Raw genomic sequence first — 19,763 nt, 5'->3', positions numbered from 1 at the left:
CCATCAGGATCAGTACCTTGGCCATCTAATCACCCTCATCCTCCACTCCATTCACCTAATACCCTTACTTGGCTCCACTTGGCTAACTGTTACTACTACAAAGTTTCCATATCGCATTTCATCAACCAGGCTAACCACTGTTTTCAATTCACTTTAAAATTCTTATTAGCAGAGATTAAAAATGATGGCAGAGTAACTCGCTCCCAGGACCAACTGGAATTACAACTAAAATACAAAAACACTATCCTGAATAATCAACCGAAGACTACCTGAAGAGATCCCTGATAACCAAGGATGGAAAATACAGACCACATAGAGACTGATAGGAAGGGCAGAGGTGAGGAAGGGCTGGATAAGCTCCTACAAACAGCAACTGAAGTTCCAGAGAGATATCTCAGCAGCGGGGTGTTGCCACTGAGAATGCTGAGGTCTAAACACCAAGCTGGACCCCCCATCAGGGAGCACCACAACTGAGAAAGGTGCCTACATAACATCTGTCTGTGAAAAGGGTTGCTATCTGATAGAGAGAGACAACTGGAAATGCAAGTACCCTCTTAAAAGACCAAATCACAAAATTTCATGTCCAACCACTCACTCTGGGCTCTAGCAGAGGGAGGGCAGAGTGGACTAGAACTGTGTGAGCAGAAGCCAGGGTTGGGGTCTCTGGGGTTAGAGTATAGAAGGCAGACACCCAGTTTCCTGTGCTGTCATTTCATCATTCTCCAGAGAACATCATTCTCAGGCAGACATTTGCTATCCAGGGAAGACAGTTGCCCCACCGTATTAGAAGACCTTTTACCCCTCCCTGTGGAGTTTCTGAGGACCATTAAGAGACTGAGAATAACAATTAGCCTCCAGGAAAAAGCAATTGCCCCACTCTGTTGGAAAACCTTTTGCCCAACCTTGGGCAATTGCCTGAGGCTAATAAAGATTGAATACAATCAGTCTTCAGGCAGAGGTGGGACTCTGAAGGCTTTGAGTCTTTGCCTGATCTAATTATTCAAAACAGTGTTTGACACTTTCCTGCACTAGAGATTAGGAGGCTTATCAAAAGTACCTAATTCATAGTCACAGACCAAAACAGGCTGCCATAATGTGGAGATAAAAAATAACCCCCAAACAAAAGAACAAGAGAATTCTCCAGAAGTAGAGCTAAATGAAATGTAGATAAGAAATTTTCAGACATAGAGTTCAGAACAATGATGGCAAAGATGCTCAACAGCATGAGAAAAGATATAATAACTATGAAGAATGACACAACACTAATAAAGAATACAGTGGAAGAAATACACAGCAGATTAGGGGAAGCTGAGGACCAGATCAGTGAATTAGAAGGCAGGGTAGAAAAAAAAATCACACCATCAGAGAACTAAAAAGAAAAAAAAAACAATTAAAAAATAGGACAGCTTAAGGAAGCTGTAGGACAACATGAAACATAACAATATTCGCATCATAGTTGTGCCAAAAGGAGAAGAAAGTAAGTAAGGGGTAAAGAATGTGTTTGAAGAAATGATGGCAGAAAACTTCCCTAACCTGGTTAAGGAATGAGTCACACAAATCCAAGAGACACAGAGAGTCCCAAGTAAGAAGAACCTAACTAGGCCTATGCCCAGACACATCATAATTAAAATGCCAAAAGTTAAAGACAAAGAGATAATCAATTTTTTACCTACAAAGCAAGTGAATACAGAGGATCAATAGCCTGGCATGAGAGTGAGATGTCCAGGATGTGGGAATCACAAAAGGAAGGAACAGATATAGTAGGCATGAAGGAGAAAAAATAGTTGTAGACAAATGAGAAAGAATCAGAGACAAGATATTAGCTGCAGAACATTATTTCATGATGATAGATTTAAAAATATGTTTATCCCAATAATTACAACTAAAAATCCAGTTTTTACTTAAAGTAAAAAAAAAAGCAGAAGAAATACTTTAAAAGATGGGAAGGTTTTTGCAATGCATGATGGAAGAAACTAACAGAGTAAGAGGAGGGGAAGCAGTGGGGTAGAGCAGGTGTTGAAAGAGCTGAAGTGGAATAAGTGTATATTCCATAAGAGGAAGAGGAAGAGGAAGAAGGAGGCACTGAGCATCACAGAGGTGAGGGAAGCTGGACGATCTGAGAAGGGAGCTGCAGAGTAGGTAATATTTTCATTAGGGGCTTGGAGACTAGACTAGTCCTGATAGAACAATTAAAATTTAGGTGTGTTAGTTTGCTAGGGCTGCTGTAGCACAGTATCACAAATGAGGTGGCTAAAAACAGAAATGTATTGTCTTGGGTCCTGGAAGGCTGGTTCCTCTGGATGCTGTGAGGAAGGATCTGCTCCAGGCCTCCCACCTAGCTTCTGATGGCTTATTGACAGTCTTAGGTGGTCCTTGCCCTTGGGAACCTCACCCTGATCTTTTCCCTCATCCTCACATCCTCACATGGCATACTCCGTGTGTGTGTGGGGGGGGAGGGGTGTGTCCCAATACCCCCGTTTTATAAAGACATCGTTATTGGATTAGGGGTCTAACTTATTCTAGCATGACCTCATCTTAACTCATTATATCTACAGTGACTCTATTTCCAAATAAGGTCACATAGTGAGGTACTAAAGGGTTAGGACTTCAACATATGAATTTTGAGGGAATAAAAATTAACTCACAGCAGTGACTTTAGCAAAATGTTGATGGAATTAGAGCTATGAGATCCAGTCTACCCAGGGGCTAAGTTTGGTCTTGATGTATCCTGACAGTTTGCAGCAGTGGGGAGAAAGCAAGTAAGACAAGCTTCTGCATGTTTGTTCTCATGCTGACAAAGCCTTTGATAATTGACTGCAGTATTTGCTTTCTGCCTAGATGCTTAGGCATTCATATATTCATAAGCATAGCCTGTGTGTATATAAATATCTGCTGAAATGACTTTATACAAGTTATTCAAGTGCAAAGTTTAAAAGTGGGGATAATGTAAAAGATGGCAAATGTGTAATATGATAATCCACAAGACAAGCATTACCAGTCTACCCTGATTTCCCAATGTGTTCTCTCTGAAAGGCTGAAAGAGAAGTTCAGGCTCAGGGCACAAGACAATCAATATAAGGTTGAGGAACCATGATTAAAACGTGTCAAGATCTAAAAGTTATTAAAGACAAATGATCCTTCATTAAAGATGTTTCTCTGAAATAGAATAAATTACAGTCCTGGGAGACGAGAAATCAGTTCTATAAAGTTCTTAGCTTACTAATTTTTTCAGGGAAAGTTGACAACATTCAAAATGCCAAAATTTTTAGCATTCCAGAAACATACTCACCTTTTATACCTTTGGTTTTAAAGGAAACCCTCAAAGTGTATCTACTAATTTAATAAGAAAATCTGCTCTTTAGTGTTCTAAAAATATAAAGAGAGTAAATTTTCAAAATGTATATAAAATGTCATGACCTTTACAACAGTTGTTGTTGCAAGTATACATGAAGGATGACATGAAAACTTTTACTTTGATTTTTATGTTAATTTTAAAAATAATTTCCTTTTTAAAATCTATGTGATAATTCAAAAGGTGCCATTGTATTTATAATTTATCATTTAGAAAAAGAGATTAAGTCACATCAAAATGAGCCTCAAATACTCTATCTCCCAATTTTGACCTAGCTAACACCTATTCACTTTATGTCTGAGGTAATTTCCCACTTCCACTCTTGCCTCCAATTTAAGTAAGTTTCCTTGAACTTTTTCTAAAAAATGCTACAGATCCAACTTGCATCTGTATTTATGAAAATTGTGTAATTTCTGCTTCTCCACACTAGATTCTAAACTTCACCAGGGCAGGGATGATATCTTTCTTGCTCACCCTTGTATCCCTAGTCCAAATAGGTATTCCTCAAATATTTTTTGAATAAGTGAATAAAGACTTTAAGGGAAAAGAACTAAATAATAATTGATATTTACCATAAGTTGCTTAACTAGTTCTGATACCAGAGGGAGGATAATAGTGTACCTATGTTGTAATATTCTGTACATATCCACTTTTTCCTATATCTCGCATCATTCTCAGACCTACAGTCTCCCCAAGGAATGCAAGTGTTCATGCTAGAGATACAAAAAAAAGAACCATTTGGCACTGTCACCACTCCTTAACTTGCAACCAAAGATTTTACTCAAGCATCCAACTAAAGACTTTTCACACAATCCCAAAATGTCACAACCCCCCATTAGAGAAACAAAAAGAGAGAGTAAATCCCTTTTTCCAGATCTTAGTACCTAAGTGTTTCAATACAGATAGACTCCCACTAACTCTAGAAAGAACACAGAGACAATGTTCACCAACATCTAAAATAATGGAAAACAAGTTCTTGTTCTACTGCTTAGGAATATAAACTGGAAGAGTAATCTGTTAACAGATTTATGTAATTCATATCTGGATATGTTTTTGACTAATGAAATGCCTTTTCCTGTAAAGTTTCCTACCCTTTCTCAACAGATAATTCTATAAAAAAGGAGTTGAATTAAATAGTAATAGGAACCTAATTTCCAATTTTGAATAATGACCTTTAATTATGTCCAGAAACTACTTTACCTATAAATGGCTAATATTATTTAGAATCCTTATGCACCACTGAGGCACATTTTGTCTGAAAAGCTGAGATGATTCTTTCTCCAAACCCATGAGATTAGATCCTATTAAAAGTAATTCATATTAGCATAATTAGAATATAATCTTATTTGGCCTATACACAATTTGTTTGTTTGTTTATAACAGTTAAAATTAGCTGTGTGTTTATGTCTTTTTTTAAATTTCTTTATTGATTAAGGTATTACATATGTGTCCTTATCCTCCCATTAGTGTTTCTTTATTTCTGAAAAAAAAAAAGAGGCGGGAAAACAACAGCAGAAAGATAAAAGGGCTAATCTAGAAAATATTGTATCTATCAGTCTCTCTGCCTTTACATTGAGCATCCAAGAGTGTGGCTTTTATTGCAGCTCATCTATGCACAGTAAATTAACAATAAAAGAGACGATAGACATTAGTTAATAAAGCAATTTAGCTATTGAAATTCTATCCTGTGAAGAGAGTCACCTTTTATATTTTACCTAAATTATAATGCTCAGTCTTCTTACACCTTGAAACACTTCAGCTGGGGAAGAGGGGTGGAGAAAATGAGTCCAGTTTGACTTCAGGTTTTGCGTTACTTGTAAGAGTCTGAGAGCTGTCAACAATCTCTCAAATGTCTCACGGTTATTCAGTGAAATATATGATTCTGGCCCAATCTAATAAAATATTAACTCTGCAACCGAAACCAGTTTGGCTCAGTGGATAGAGCGTCGGCCTGCGGACTAAAAGGTCCCAGGTTCAATTCCGGTCAAGGGCATGTACCTGGGTTGCAGGCACATCCCCAGTGGGAGATGTGCAGGAGGCAGCTGATCGATGTTTCTCTCCCATCTATGTTTCTAACTATCTATCTCTCTCTCCCTTCCTCTCTGTAAAAAATCAATAAAATATATTTTAAAAAAATTAACTCTGCAGTCAGTTCAATATTGGTACTCCTTCCCCAAATAAAAATTCCCAATGTAATAAATTCTTCAAACTGAAGTAAAAAAATGTTTCAGATATGCTTACTTAATATTTTTCCTTCTGTAAATATGTGCAGAATAATCATGGCTTTATTTCTATGTCTATTATACCAGCTTCCTCACTACATTATCACATGCTAAGAATACATACCTAAAATAATATAGCAAAATCTCCACAAAAGATATTGTAGTTAAGGGGGCGGGAGGAGAATGAGAAGAAAAGTTGATCAATTAATTTCAAATAAACTGAAATATTTTTATTCACATCATAAATAAAAGTGTAGTGCTGGTAAAGACACAAGATGAGATTATCAGCTCTGAACTCAAATTTCTTCTCTTCCCACAAACCCACCCTCCAGACTCTGAAAATTTACCTCCACAACACCCATCTTTTTTTTCTCTACTTTTTTTATCAAAAGGAAGAACCCTTCTCCTACAAAAACCTGGCCTTCCCTTGTGCTCTCATTGAGGCCACAGCCTGGTTCCTGTTCCAACAATTAGTCTCTTTTCCTCCCTGCCTTTCCTCTCCATGGGCGCCCTGCTTTTGACCTACAATACTCATGCCCTCACTTCTTCTGGTTTATCATATATGAGGTCTCATCTTCAAGCTTCTAGGAAGAGTTGTCTGTATTCTGACTTCATTTTCTTATCTACCTTTTCTTCAAGTCACTAAAATCTGTCTTCTATCTTAGCATACCACTGAAACTGCTCTTGTAAAAGATCGAATTACCAAGTTCAATCTGTTATTTTAAACCCTTGTGCCCTCTGTTCTCTCTGTAATATTTAGCACAGATAGCTACACACTTCCTAACATTTCCTCCAGCTTGTTTGCATGGCTCTCACCCCTGATTCTTTGGCCTGGCTCAGCATTCAGCAGCTTTGGATGAGTCCTCTTCTTCCACCTGCCCTGCATACAGTAGTGTCACCGAGGTTCAGTACCAGGCACTATTTTCTCCTACACACATTCCTGGGAGGTCCCATTTTACACATGGTGACAAGCAGCTAGAGACTTATGAATCCCAAATCTCAATCCAAACCTATCTCAAGAGAACTGATTACCTGTCCATTGAGGCTAACTGAAGACATAATCAACTTTGCATTTTTAAATCCCTAAGGTACAGGATTTAAAATATATGCATATAATTCAAGTCTTCAAATTTATAATGCTAAAGTATATATCACTATAACTGGAATAAATACTTCACCTACCCTGAAGAAGAGATTATTCTTTACTCCACCTAACATCATCAATTACTTTAACTTAAGGGAAACAGAAAATAAGAAATGTATGGTGATGTGAGATAATACATAAAATTTAATAATTCAAGATAATTTTCTTCCAAATGCATTAAGTAGGAGCACTCATTTGCATATTTTTCCAATTGCCATTTTCATCTTTCTTAAATTAGCCTTCATAATAAAACAGTATGTCTTTAATGTGTGTTAGTATAAATGCTTGCATTAATTAAAATGTCGTCAAAAGACCAGATTCTCTCTTGTGGATAATAGGGCTTCAGATGACTTCATTATCTAAAAATAACCGAACACAGTAGAGCTTGCTGCAACAAAAACTGATATGCAATATTCCACAAATATATTGTGCATGAGTCTAAGATGTTGGTTATGCATTCTTGGCATAAATGAAGGCTGAGTGAATAATTTCTAGGCAGCATTATTTAGGTCAAACAGAAAATGTTACCAGCAGGAAGATGCTGGAAGCATTCAAGTTTTTTAAAAATGCAGATTTTTCTCCTGGCTGATTTCACTCAGAGGTTAGAGAGTCAGCCCACAGACCGAGGGGTTGTGGGTTTGATTGCTGGTCAAGGGCACATACCTCAATTGTGGGTTCAATCCCCACCCTGGTTGGAGCGTATGTGAGAGGCAACCAATATTTGTGAGATCCTCGATGTTTCTCTCTCTCTTTCTCTCCCCTCCTCCTCCCTCCCTTCCACTCTGCCGGAAAACCAATGGAAAAAATATTCTTGGTTGAGGATTTTTTTTTAAATGCAGATTTTGAATGTGGGCATTATTCTCAGTGAATCAATTCAAACATGCTTGCTTTGATTATATAATTATTATGATTTTTCTGCTAAAACTTCATTATAATATCAGCAGATCTTGATGGCTCTTCCTTCAAAATACAGACAGAATGCAATTACTCCTCATCCCTTCCTCCACTTAGAACAAGCCAAATAATCGCTCTCTGATCCAAATTATTGCAATAGTTTACTAAATGATTTCCCTATTGGCACCCTTACCACCCCTACAGGATATTCTTCACACAGCAGCTAGAGTATCTTTGGAAAACATAAATAATAACATGTCACTTTTCTCCTCAAAACGCTTATCTATATATATAAAAGCCTAAGCGACTGTTACAACCAAACAACCGGTCAACCAGTCACTATGATGTGCACTGACCTCCAGGGGACAGACGCTCAATGTAGGAGCTGCCCCCTGGTGGTCAGTGTGCTCCCACAGCCAATCTCCTGTGGCCCTTTCCCCTGCTTACCAACCTCCTGCAGTCCCTCCTCCCTGCTAGCCAGCACCCCCCCCCCCCATAGACCCTGATTGGGGGGACAGCCAGCCAACTTCCCAGGGTCCCTCCTCCTGGCCGGCCAGCCCCCCTATAGGCCTTGATCACTGGCCAGGCCGAGGGACCCCACCTGTGCACGAATTTGTGCACCAGGCCTCTAGTTTAAAATAGAATCCAATGCCCTTACAACAGCACACAAGGCTCTACACATCTATGCCTCCACTCCATGTCACCTCCAGAGTTTTATATCTTATCACTCTCTCCCTAGATCCCTTTGTTCCAGCCTCATTCATTTCTTTCCTGTTCCTGTGACACACCAAGGATATGCTCTCCTAAGGGCCGTGGTTTTGCCTAAAATGCTCTTTCTGAGACATAGCTAAATCTTCTCTATATTGTCTTCATCTTTCTGCAAATTCATGTTCAAATCCCAGCAGCACCCACTACCAGCTGTGTGATTCTGCCAGGTTGCTATCCTTTTTTTCTATCCCAACCTCTTTTTCTGTAGAAATGAAAATACTACCACATACTCAAGCCTTTGCTCTTGAAGTTCTCTTTGCCCAATAACCACTGTGCCCAGATTTCTACTTAGGCCTACCTCATTTCCTTCAGTTCTCTGCTTATATTGTTTCCTTATCAGAAACCTTCTTTGATCATCCCACGTAAACTAGCACTGACAGCATCCCTTCTGCTCTCCATTTCTCTTTGCCCTGGTTTACTTTTCTTTAGAACACTTTTTACCACCTGCCATATTACATATTTACTCCTTTGTTTATGGTCCATCTTGCTCACTGGAACAAAACTCCCCTTTTGATAAAGACTTACTTATTTTGTTCATTGCTATACACCAACATCTAGAATTGTACCTGACAAATACTAGAGCTTAACAAATCTATATTGGTTGAATAAATTAAACAATGAATGAACACTCATTTCACTTAAGGTGAATTCATCCTGAAAAATTAATCAGAGATTATTATTGAAATTCTACAGATGTATGCAGCTGTAAAAAAAGAAGGATCTCCAACCAAAGGACTTGTATACATGCATATAAGCATAACCAATGGACATAAGACACTGGGGGGTAGGGGAGGTCAGGGGATTGTCAAGGGCGGGGAAAAAAAAGGAGAAATATGTAATACTCTTTGTAATAATTTAAGCAATAAAAAAAATATATTTAAAAAAAAAAAAGAAGGATCTCTCACCCTTTGCAACAGCTTGGATGGACCTGGAGATTATTATGCTGAGTGAAATAAGCCTGTCAGAGAAAGCCAAATATTGCATGATCTCACTTATATGTGGAATCTAAAAAACAAAATAGGTTTTCTCAGGGGGAATAAGGTATGAGATGGGGGGAAGAGTTTACCCACAAAACTTATATGGATATATGCATAGCCTATGGACACAAGCAGCAGTGCATTGAAGTCTGGCAAAGGGATGAAAATGGGGGACATCTGTAATATTCTCAACAATAAAATTGTTTAAAAGTTTTAAAGATTTAAAAAAGACTCTAAGGGCATTTTAAGTAACTCTAATCTGTGATTTTAGATGGAAGGCTTAGTCTAACTTGTTGGTCTTGAAAATAAAAACCTAAAGCCACAGGAGAAAGCCAGAAAATTTAATGATTCATCATTACAGGCATCCTAATTCAGTTCACGTAAATATTGGGTGCAGTGGCGCAGCAACCCCAGCTTTTGATGGCAGGGGTTTCCTAAATCATAAATGATAATGAATATCATTTATATTCATTAGCCTCATCCCCACTTTGCAACATTATCTGTTCAAAAAAAAATCTTTAAAGCATCTTCTTTCCAAGTTCCTAAATGGTCATATAATCTCAAAATTATAGATTAAAAAATCAATAAATCGTTACCTTTAGACAAAAGCTATGCTTGGAAGAGGAAAAAAATAAATTTCCCTGACATTTGACAAAAAAGTGCATATTTTTAATCCTGCTTCTCTAACACATATGCTTATAATTATTAAAATTCAATTACTTTAATCTATGACTATTTGCTGCTACAAAAGGTTGCATTTTTCTATGCTCATTCATTTTATTTATATTTTTTAATTTACCCATAAGAAAATAACTATTACAATAAAACACCGAAAGCACATGCTCTAATTTGCATATGTTGCTGGACTTAGTTTAAGGAGACTATATAATAGACCTCTGTCAGTGGTTCTCAAACTTTAAGCATGCACCAGAACTACCTGCAGGGCTAGTCAAAACACACATTGCTGGGCCCCCACCTCTATCTAGATTTTCTGAATCAATAGATCTGAACTGAGAAGAATTTGTATTTTGAACAAAGTCCAAGGCAATTGTCTAGGGACCACATTTCGAGAACTAGTGATGTACATAAGAGCATTAAACATCACTTCAGGACTTATCTTTCTAAGATTTATTGTCATTGGATCTTAACTTTAATAGGCAATTTAGTGCTGTGTATATTATAGTTTTCAGTAAATGCTGTTGAATGACCAACTCTGAAATTAGATGTAAAATAAATTGGGTGACAAATCCATCAGTTATTAAATAATACATCTTTCCCCCTAGTTTGTCAACTGAGAAAATATTGGCCTAGGTTTCAGAGATCATAGTACATAAAATGGTCTTTAGATGATGAACCTTTCTATCTAATAACTTTTTTTCAATGCACTTTTGTATATTGACAGTAACAAGCAGTCATCCTGGTACAGGCAATAAAATGGTAAAATGAAATGTACTTATTAAAACATCAATGAAATTGTTGATTCTAGAAAAATTTTACAAACAGCATTTTGAGTGATTTGGGAAACAAAAGAGTTCATGACTTGATTTTTTAGTTTCAGTATAACATTAGGCTTGTGTTGCTAAAATCTGGAATGTCTTTTACTTTGTCTTGACATTTATCTTTCACCATACATGATTATTTTAAGCAGGATGTTTCTCCTGTTTTCAACCCTATGGTGAGATATTTAAGTCCTTTCCCATAATTATAGTAGTTCTACCAAATTCTGAAAAATTGTTGAAATGTCATTGAAACTGGAAAAAAATACTTGATTTTTTTCTTTTTCTTTATCAATATGTGGTGCTATTCATATGGCTCCCTCTGGTGACAAATGTAGAATGTAATGTTTATCTTTTTAAAAAAATACGTATATAATATATAAGTATACATTTTTCTTCATATAAAGTCAATGTTTCTTTCTCTCCTGTCTTTAGTTTTCTTCTCCATCTTAGTTAATATTATCCACAATCTGATGTGACCATTGGAAGCTGTCAAAAATGATGAGATAATCAATATGAAGATAGATTGAATCTCTTTGTCAAAAATCAACCTGGGAAATTATGTCAAATAGTTTATGAACCCTTTTAACATTCAAACAAGAATATAAAAATACTAAAATAATTAATTTTTTAATGAATTCCAAAATTCAACATCAAATTCCCTAAAAGAGTCCATTCATAGTCATATATAAACTTAGTCTAAGAAAAACTAAGTATCAACATCTAAAAAATACTCTCAGAGCTCCATACAAATGTGATATAGTCATTCAGAGATTAATTTGGATACTACCTCTATCACCAGATGGATAGTTAACCTCAACTAGGTTGCCTAACCTCTGTGAGTCACTGTTTTCACATTCATAACATGGAATAATGTTTACTTTATGAAACTGTTTTAAGGATTAAACAAGACAATGTATCTAAAGACCTAACAACTGAGGTAGAATGATGTGGCACAGATCACTAAAATGAAGAACAGTACTCACAATGCAACTTCCCAAGTGATAGTCATGCAAAAGCATGTGGAATCTTAAGTGTGGAATCTTAATATTCCAAATTACACATCTAATTGCAATGGTGAAATAGAAGAGGACTTCCCCCTTCCATTCAAATTTATCTATATTTCAATGGATCAAGTCAGTACACCAAAGCTTACTGCTAAGTAAAGACATTATGTGGAACCCTAACCGGTTTGGCTCAATGAATAGAGCATCGGCCTGCGGACTCAAGGGTCCCTGGTTCGATTCCAGCCAAGGGCATGTACCTTGGTTGCAGGCACATACCCAGTAGGGAGTATGCAGAAGGCAGCTGATCAATGATGTTTCTAACTCTCTATCCCTCTCCCTTCCTCTCTGTAAGAAATCAATAAAATATATATATATTTTTAAAAAGACATTATGTGGATATATGGGGAAATAAATCTTTCTTTTTCCAAGAAAAATATTTAATAACAGTAACTGTATTAATATAAAAGAAGAAGCGTAGTAAAGGTAATTTAATATCTTCTGATAAAAAGCATCTTGCATTTGTTTAACAAAGTAACTGGGCTATAGAACATGAAAAAGTAACCATGACATAAATGATGCCTGTGTGCACATCTATTTTAACAGTTTTGATTGGTCAGTTAAAATAAGTTATTTGGAAGCTCTGCCTATAAGATATGTGAGTAACTTCATCTCTCTACATTTTTTATCTCCTCACCTATAAAAACAGGATTTTAAAAGTTCTATACTGATCCTGAATAACCAACTAAAGATTAGTTAGAGAGAAGCCTTATAACCAAGGACTAATAGAGGAGGTCACATCAAGAATGGTAGGAGATGCAGAGGTGTATGAGGACTGGCTGGGTACTCATGGGCAGCAGCTGAAGTTCTGGAGAGATATATCAACTATGGGGGAGTTACCTCTAAGGAGTGTGGGGTCTAAAGCCAGGCTTCCCAGCCCAGAGCACCAGAATCGGGAAAGACACCCACATTACATTGGACTCTTAAAAGCAGGAGGGTTTCTGCCACCAGGGAGAGACAGCTAAAAACACAAGAACGCTAATAAAGGTCCAATGTACAAAAATTTGTTCCCAGGCACTCACTGTGGGCTCCAGCGGAGGATGGGCAGAAAGAACTAGAGATGCACAAGGAGAGCCTGGGGGTGGTGGCTCTTGGGGGAGAGAGCTAAGAAGTCAGCTACCAGGATCCCTGTGCTGAGTCTTTCCTCTATACTGCAGAAGCCATCTTCTCAGCCATAGCATAACCCTCCATGAAATATCAGCCTGGGGGGAGCCCCATCCCTTGGAATCCCTCTCTCCCCAAAAACTGTGGAGTTTTTGCCCTTCTGAGGAGTACTGCCAGTGGCTCTATAAGTGACTGGGTCTAACAGAAAGCCTGCAGGAAGACGCAGGTCTGTGGATGCTTTGAGAGTTTTGTTGATCTGCCCCTGGGCCAGCTGCTAGTAAAAACTGGCCCTGGTGTGCAGCTTGGTCCATACACCCAGGCCCAGCAGAGGGAGCCACAACATGTGAATCACTGATAGCTCCAAACAGGTTGCCCAGGGCCATTCATAGACATTTAACATTGACCTGTATCAGAGCCCCTCTGAAGAGGCCCAGAATCAATACGCTCAATGGACTAGATTCAGACAACAACAGTGCAGGTTCAAATAAGCTTCACAAGCAGTATATCCACAGGAAGATCTTGGCAGGCACCAAACCCTGCTAAAACAAATTCTGATTCATGTGATCAGCACCTGCACAGCAGCTAGCACACTGTGTTGGGGGTGAGCCTCACTGTCAGCTTGCCTAAGGGTCAATCTTACCCATGAACAGGCCAATAGCAATCAAGTTTCAATTACAACAGGAGGACCTGCACACAAGGGACATTCTTAGAGCACCCAGTTCAGGTAATCAGGAAGACAGTGCCACAGGTGACCTACTCTATAAGGCCACCCTACCAAGATTGGGAGTCATAGTAGATCTACCTAATACATAGAAACAAACAGGCAGCCAAAATATGGAGACAAAAAACAGGTTCCAAATGAAAGAACAAGATAATTCTCCAAAAGAAGAGCTATATGAAACAGAGGTAAGCAATTTATCAGATATAGAGTTCAGAGTAATGATTATAAAGATGCTCTACAGAATGAAAAAGGACATAGAAACTATAAAAAAGAACCAATCAGAAATGAAGAATGTCATATCTGAATTATAGAATACATTGGAAGGAATAAACAATAGGCTTGATGAAGCAGAGGATTGAATCAACAATATGGAAAGCAAGGAAGGGGATAAAAACAATCAGAGCAGCAAAGAGACTTTAAAAATGAAGATAGTGTAAGGCAGCGGTTGTCAACCAGTGGTCTGAGGACCACTCGTGGTCCTTGAGGTCCAAAAGGTTGGCGACCGCTGGTTTAAGGAAACCTTTGGAGCAGTGGTTGCCAACTGGTGGTCTGCAGACCACAGGTGGTCCGTGAGGTCCAAAAGGTTGGTGACTGCTGGTTTAAGGGACTTTTGGGACAACATAAAGGGTAACAAAATTCACATCATAGGGGTACCAGAAGAGGAAAACAGAGAGCAAGGGATTAAGAACCTATTTAAAGAAAATGTGACTGAAAACTTCCCTAACCTGGTGAAGAAAAACAATATACAAGTCCAGCAGGTGCAGAGAGTCACAAACAAGAAGAACTCAAAGAGGCCAGTACCAAGGCAGATCATAATTAAATTGGCAAAAGTTAAAACAGAGAGAGAATCTTAAAAGCTACAAGAGAAAGGCAGTCAGTTACCTACAAGGTACCTCCCGTAAGACTGTCAGCTGATTTCTCAACAGAAACGTTTCAGACCAGAAGGGACTGGTGTGATATATTCAAAGTGATGAAAAACAAGGTCAAACAACCAAGGCTATTTTACCCAGCAAGGCTATCATTTAAAATTGAAGGAGAAATAAAGAGCTTCCCAGACAAGAAAAAGCTAAAGGAGTTTGTTACCACCAAACCAGTATTATAAAAAATGTTAAAAGGCTTGCTCTAAGAAGTAGATAAAGAAGGAGGGGAAGGAGAAGGAGGAGGAGGAGGAGAAGAAGAAAAAAGGAGAATAAAGGAGGAGGAGGAGAAGAAAAACAGGGGGACATTGTTTAAAAAAAAGAAAATTTGTATCTGTCAATAATCACTTTAATGTAAATGTGATGTCAATAATCACTTTAATGTCCAATCAAAGGACATTAGGTAGCTACATGGATTAAAAAAAAAAAAAAAAAAAAGACCCATGTATATGCTGTCTTTAAGAGACCCACCTCAGAATGAAAGTTACACACAGACTAAATGTAAAGGGATTGAAAAAGACATTTCATGCAAATAGGAAGGGAAAAAAACCTGGGGTAGCAATACTTACATCTGACAAAACAGACTTTAAAACCAAGGCTATAGTAAGAGATAAAGAAGGACACTACATAATTATAAAGAGATCAAATGAACAAGAATATATAACTCTGTGAACATTTATGATGTATGTATTCAGTATAGGGGCACCTAAATATGTAAAGAAAATCTTTTTGTAATTTATATATATAATATATATAATACATATTATTTATATATATATATATATTTTAAAGGCCCGGTGCACGAAATTCGTGCACTGGGGATGGGGGGGGGTCCCCTTAGCCCAGCATGTGCCCTCTCGCAGTCCGGGACCCCTCCCTCCTTACTGCCCACCTGCTTGCTGCTTCCTACCGCTCGGCTTGCTGCTCCTTAGCGCTGCCGCGAAGGCCTTGGGTCTGCTGGGTGCCGGGCCTGCGGGTTTGTGTCTCTGATACCCCCAGCAGCCCCAGCACCAAGGTGGTGGGCCTTGGGGCTGCTGGGTACAGGCCCCCCACTGCGTGTTTGTGTCTTCTATCAGGCCCCCAGCAGCCCCAGCAGCCCCAGCACGGCCTAAATAACTTAAGGGAAACTTTATTTAGTCTTCTTTTAAAAGCAATCTAGTTTAAAAATGAGTTGCAGTTAAGAGAGAACGAAGAACATGGTACCTAAGAGTGAGATAGACAGACAGAGGAGAGGCTGGGCACTGGTCAGGGGCTTACATGCCAACTGTTCTCCACCTGGGAAATGTAAAATCGGTTTCTTTAGTTTTCTGCTTAATGGTCTTCTCCAGAGAGTGGAGTGGCATCTGCTCGCTTCTCCCTGGGGCCTGGCTTGGTGGTCGCCTTGGGGTCTGGCTGCGCTCCAGCGGGATCCGCATGGGCCTGCCTGTTCCGCCTGGCCCTGTCCACACGTTGCTTCCTCTGAGTCTTCCTTGGGCACAGCCCCGGTCCATCACTTCCTCCTGTGTCTCCCACCGCCAGGGCCGATAAAGAGGCCCACACAGAGTTCAGGTCTGCAAGGAGCTGGTCCTCTGCTTTCAGAACCTTCGGGATCTCCTCTTGCAATTGTTCCCTTCCATGACCTTCCTTCCCTACCTCCGGAATCTTCCCAGAGCACCACATGCCTGCCCTCCAGTAGAAGGTTGTCTTTGTGTGACTTTCAGGGCAGCCTTCAGGGCCTGGTGGCCGCACTGTGCCCCTTCCACACTGGGTGCCGGGCCTGAGGCCTGGCCGGGAAGGCAGGCGGCTCCCCAGCAAGTCCCACTGCACCAGGCACACGTGCGCCTGCCCCGGACCGCGCCCTCCAGGCTTGGCGGCTCCACACTGTGCTCAGGGCCTGGGAGTTAAGCAGCAAGATGGTCTTGATGCGCCGGTGGCTGTGGCAGCCAAGCAGAGTTCCAACAGGCTGCGGCTGGGGCTGGGGGCGCCCCCTGGGTGGCGGCCCCTGCCAGCAGCTGCAGGAGGCTGGCCTCAGATTTGGACTTGAGCAGGTGGGGCAGGCGGGGGCAACAGCTGGACAGGGGGGCGGCAGCGGAGGTGGGGCAAGGGAGGGGGTGAAGGGGCCTGTGGTAAATCTAGGGGCCGGGGCACTGGCTCCACCACAGGGGCTGGGGTCGAAAAGTCTTGCAAGGAGGTGGAGGAGAGGGTGCCGTAGGCGGAGTCCATGGAACAGGAGCTGCTGTCCCCGGGGCCCAGGGCCAGCAGCTCGCTGGTCAGTGTGACAGATGAGGCGGTGGTACTGAGGGACATCTGGTCCGATTGGGAGCTGAAGGGGCCACCCTCGAACTCGGTAGAGGAGAGCGTCTCCCCGGGCTCCAGCACCACCAGGGCCAGGGTCTCCGTGGAGCTGTCCGAGGCGCAGTGCTGGGTGTCCAGGCTGTTGCTACTTTTGCGCAGGATGGTGGGGAAGCTGGCGGCGGAAGTACTACTCTCCCCACCCTCCTCTTCCTCTTCATCTTCCTCCTCATCCTCCTGCTCCTCCTCCTCTTCCTCCTCCAGGCTCTGTAGGTGCTGCTGGCTGCCCTCATGCTCCTATGCATGCAGCTGCTGCAACTGGTTCTGGGCATTGTAAATGGAGTCCACCCAGCCCTGGCACAGAGCCTGCCCGCTGGCCTGGAAAGTGTAGGCCCCCACGGCGCTGTGGAACTTGTTCAGGTAGATGAGGAGGAAGGATCCAGGGTCCTGCAGCTCCCGGCACACGATCTTGTCCACCAGCAGTGGTGGACTGATGACCCTGGTCCTCTCAGCCTTCTTCACTGCCTTGGTCACTTAGAGTAGGTCCATGAAGAGGAAGCAGTACACATCCATCTTGCTGTCCTTTCCTTCCTTCATCCTCAGGCTGCCCTCCAACAGCAGCTGACACGTCTCCTCTGGGGAGGCACCAGGGATGGGCACGGTCAGGACCAGGTGCAGAAATTCCTTCAGGAGCTTGTCCACCTCATTGTTGCTACCCTCCACCACCTCGTAGGCGTCCATGCGGCTCACCACAGCAGCCAGCTGCTGCTGCTCCTGTCGCTGCCGCATGCACGCGTTCACGTGGTGGATGAAGCCTCCACGGAGCTGATCATGGTGATGACGGCCTCCCTTGGCACGTGGCTCGTCCGTCTTCCTCAGCACCGACTTGAGCAGCAGCGGGTACTTGGTGAGCCGCTGGTGGGGCTTGGCAAGCATGTCGCTCAACTTCAGCCGCTGACACTGCTGGTGCTTCTCGGCCCACGTCACCTAGGCCCGGAAGAGGTTGTTGTCGCGCAGCAGGCTGCGCATGTACTCCATGCAGCCCTCCTCCTCCATGCAGTACCGGATGTAGGGCTTGAAGAGGGAGCTGAACATCTTGAAGCCTTTGAGGAGGTCCCGGGCTGCAGCAGCCCCCGCGTGCGTAGCGCCTTCTCCACCATCGGCGCCATCACACTGCCCCAGAGCCCGCGGTGCAGATGCGCGATCTTGGGGATGTTGCTGAACAGGAGCGGGTCTTGGAGGTGTCGGGACTCCTCCCCAGGGCGACCCTTCACCCTGGAGTACCCACAGCTCCATTCACCCCCTCGTCCAGCAGGGAGCGCCTTCGGTGAGTCCTCTGCTCTGGGAGCTGGGGAGGAGGAGGCTGGCGGAGGGTGAGGCCCTAAAGCAGGAGGAAGCCTTGGAAGGCAGGCAAGGAGCCCAGGACTCAAGGCTCCCCCGCCGCCACCCTGCGTCCCGCTGGGGCCTGCACCCAGGAGTGCCATGGCTGCGGCAGGGCCACTGGCTGGGCTTGGAAGTGAGTCCTCCATGAACAGTCCCAGCAGCCTGCCTGGTGTGGGTGGGGTTTCCGGTCACCTTGAGGGAGGCTCCGGCCTTTCTTTGCTCCTCTCCTGGTCCAGCGGTGGGACTCCAGCACTGAGGTCAGAGGAGCCGCCTTCCAGCCCCTAGGCCGCTTCTCCGAGTCGGAAGTTTCGCCATTGGCTTCTGCCTAGGACAGGACCTCTGCACCCTCCGGGTGCATAAACACACAGGGCTTCCATCAGGCTCTGCTGATCCCTGGGCAGTGAGGCCTCTCTGCTCTGCAGCTTCAGGGCTGTTTGGCTTCGCTCCACCGCTTGGAGCCTGAGTATGCAAATTAACCGTTTTAGCTTTTATAATTGAAACATTGTATCTTTTGGAGCTGTTGCTTCAGGAGTTAAGAGCCCCGCAGCCGCAGGCGGGGAACCTTGGCTTCCTCCATCACTGGGGCAACCAAGCATCCTGTTCTCAGCTGCCTGGCTGCCGGGCTGCCAGGCTGCCATCTTGGTTGGCAGTTAATTTGCATATCGCCCTGATTAGCCAATGGGAAGGGTAGCGGATGTACGGCTAATTACCATGTTTCTCTTTTATTAGATAGGATATTGATTTGAGAGCAGAAGGGAAAGGGAGAGAGAAATAGAAATATCAATGATGAGGGAGAATCATGAGATCAGCTGCCTCCTGCACAACCCTTACTAGGGATTGAGCCTGCGACCTGGGCATGTGCCCTGACCAGGAATAAAACTGTGACTTCCTGATTCATAGGTCATTGAACCAAACTGACCGGGCTATAAAGCAAATATTGATGGATGTAAAGGGAGTGATTGAGAGTTATAGTAGGGGATTTTGACACACCACTGACATCAATGGATAAATCTTCCAGATAGATAATCAACAAGGAGATGGCAGCTTTAATGACACAATAGAGCAGATGGATTTAATTTATATCTGCATAGCATTTTACCCCAAAGCAGAAGAATATACATGCTTTCAAATATACATGGAACATTTTCTAGGATAGACCACATGTTAGGACACAAAACAAGGCTAAACAAATTTAAGAAGATTGAAATCATATCAAGCATCTACTCTAACCACAATGCTATGAAACTTGAAATCAATAGTAAGACGAAAACTGAAAAACACCTGTCAGAATGACTATCATCAATAAATAAACAAACAATAAATGTTGGGGAAGATGTGGAGAAAAGGGAACCCTTTTTCACTTTGGTGGGAATGCAACCGGGGCAGTCACTGTGGAAAGCAGTATGGAGTGACCTCAAGAAATAAAAAATGGAACTGCCTTATTACCCAG

At 42.0% G+C, this 19,763-nt stretch overlaps 1 pseudogene; it reads right to left on the bottom strand.

Annotated features, from left to right (window-relative positions):
* Positions 1–16,525: 16,525 nt before the first annotated feature.
* On the bottom strand, positions 16,526–18,414 carry LOC139016737 (pleckstrin homology domain-containing family G member 5-like; annotated as a pseudogene).
* Between the last annotated feature and the right edge of the window lie 1,349 nt (positions 18,415–19,763).

The sequence above is a fragment of the Myotis yumanensis genome, unplaced genomic scaffold, assembly GCF_028538775.1.
Source record: "Myotis yumanensis isolate MYYU_CA2020_CCGP unplaced genomic scaffold, mMyoYum1.0.hap1 SCAF_9, whole genome shotgun sequence".
NCBI lineage: Eukaryota > Metazoa > Chordata > Mammalia > Chiroptera > Vespertilionidae > Myotis > Myotis yumanensis.
This window is presented reverse-complemented; position numbering and strand designations above follow the sequence as displayed.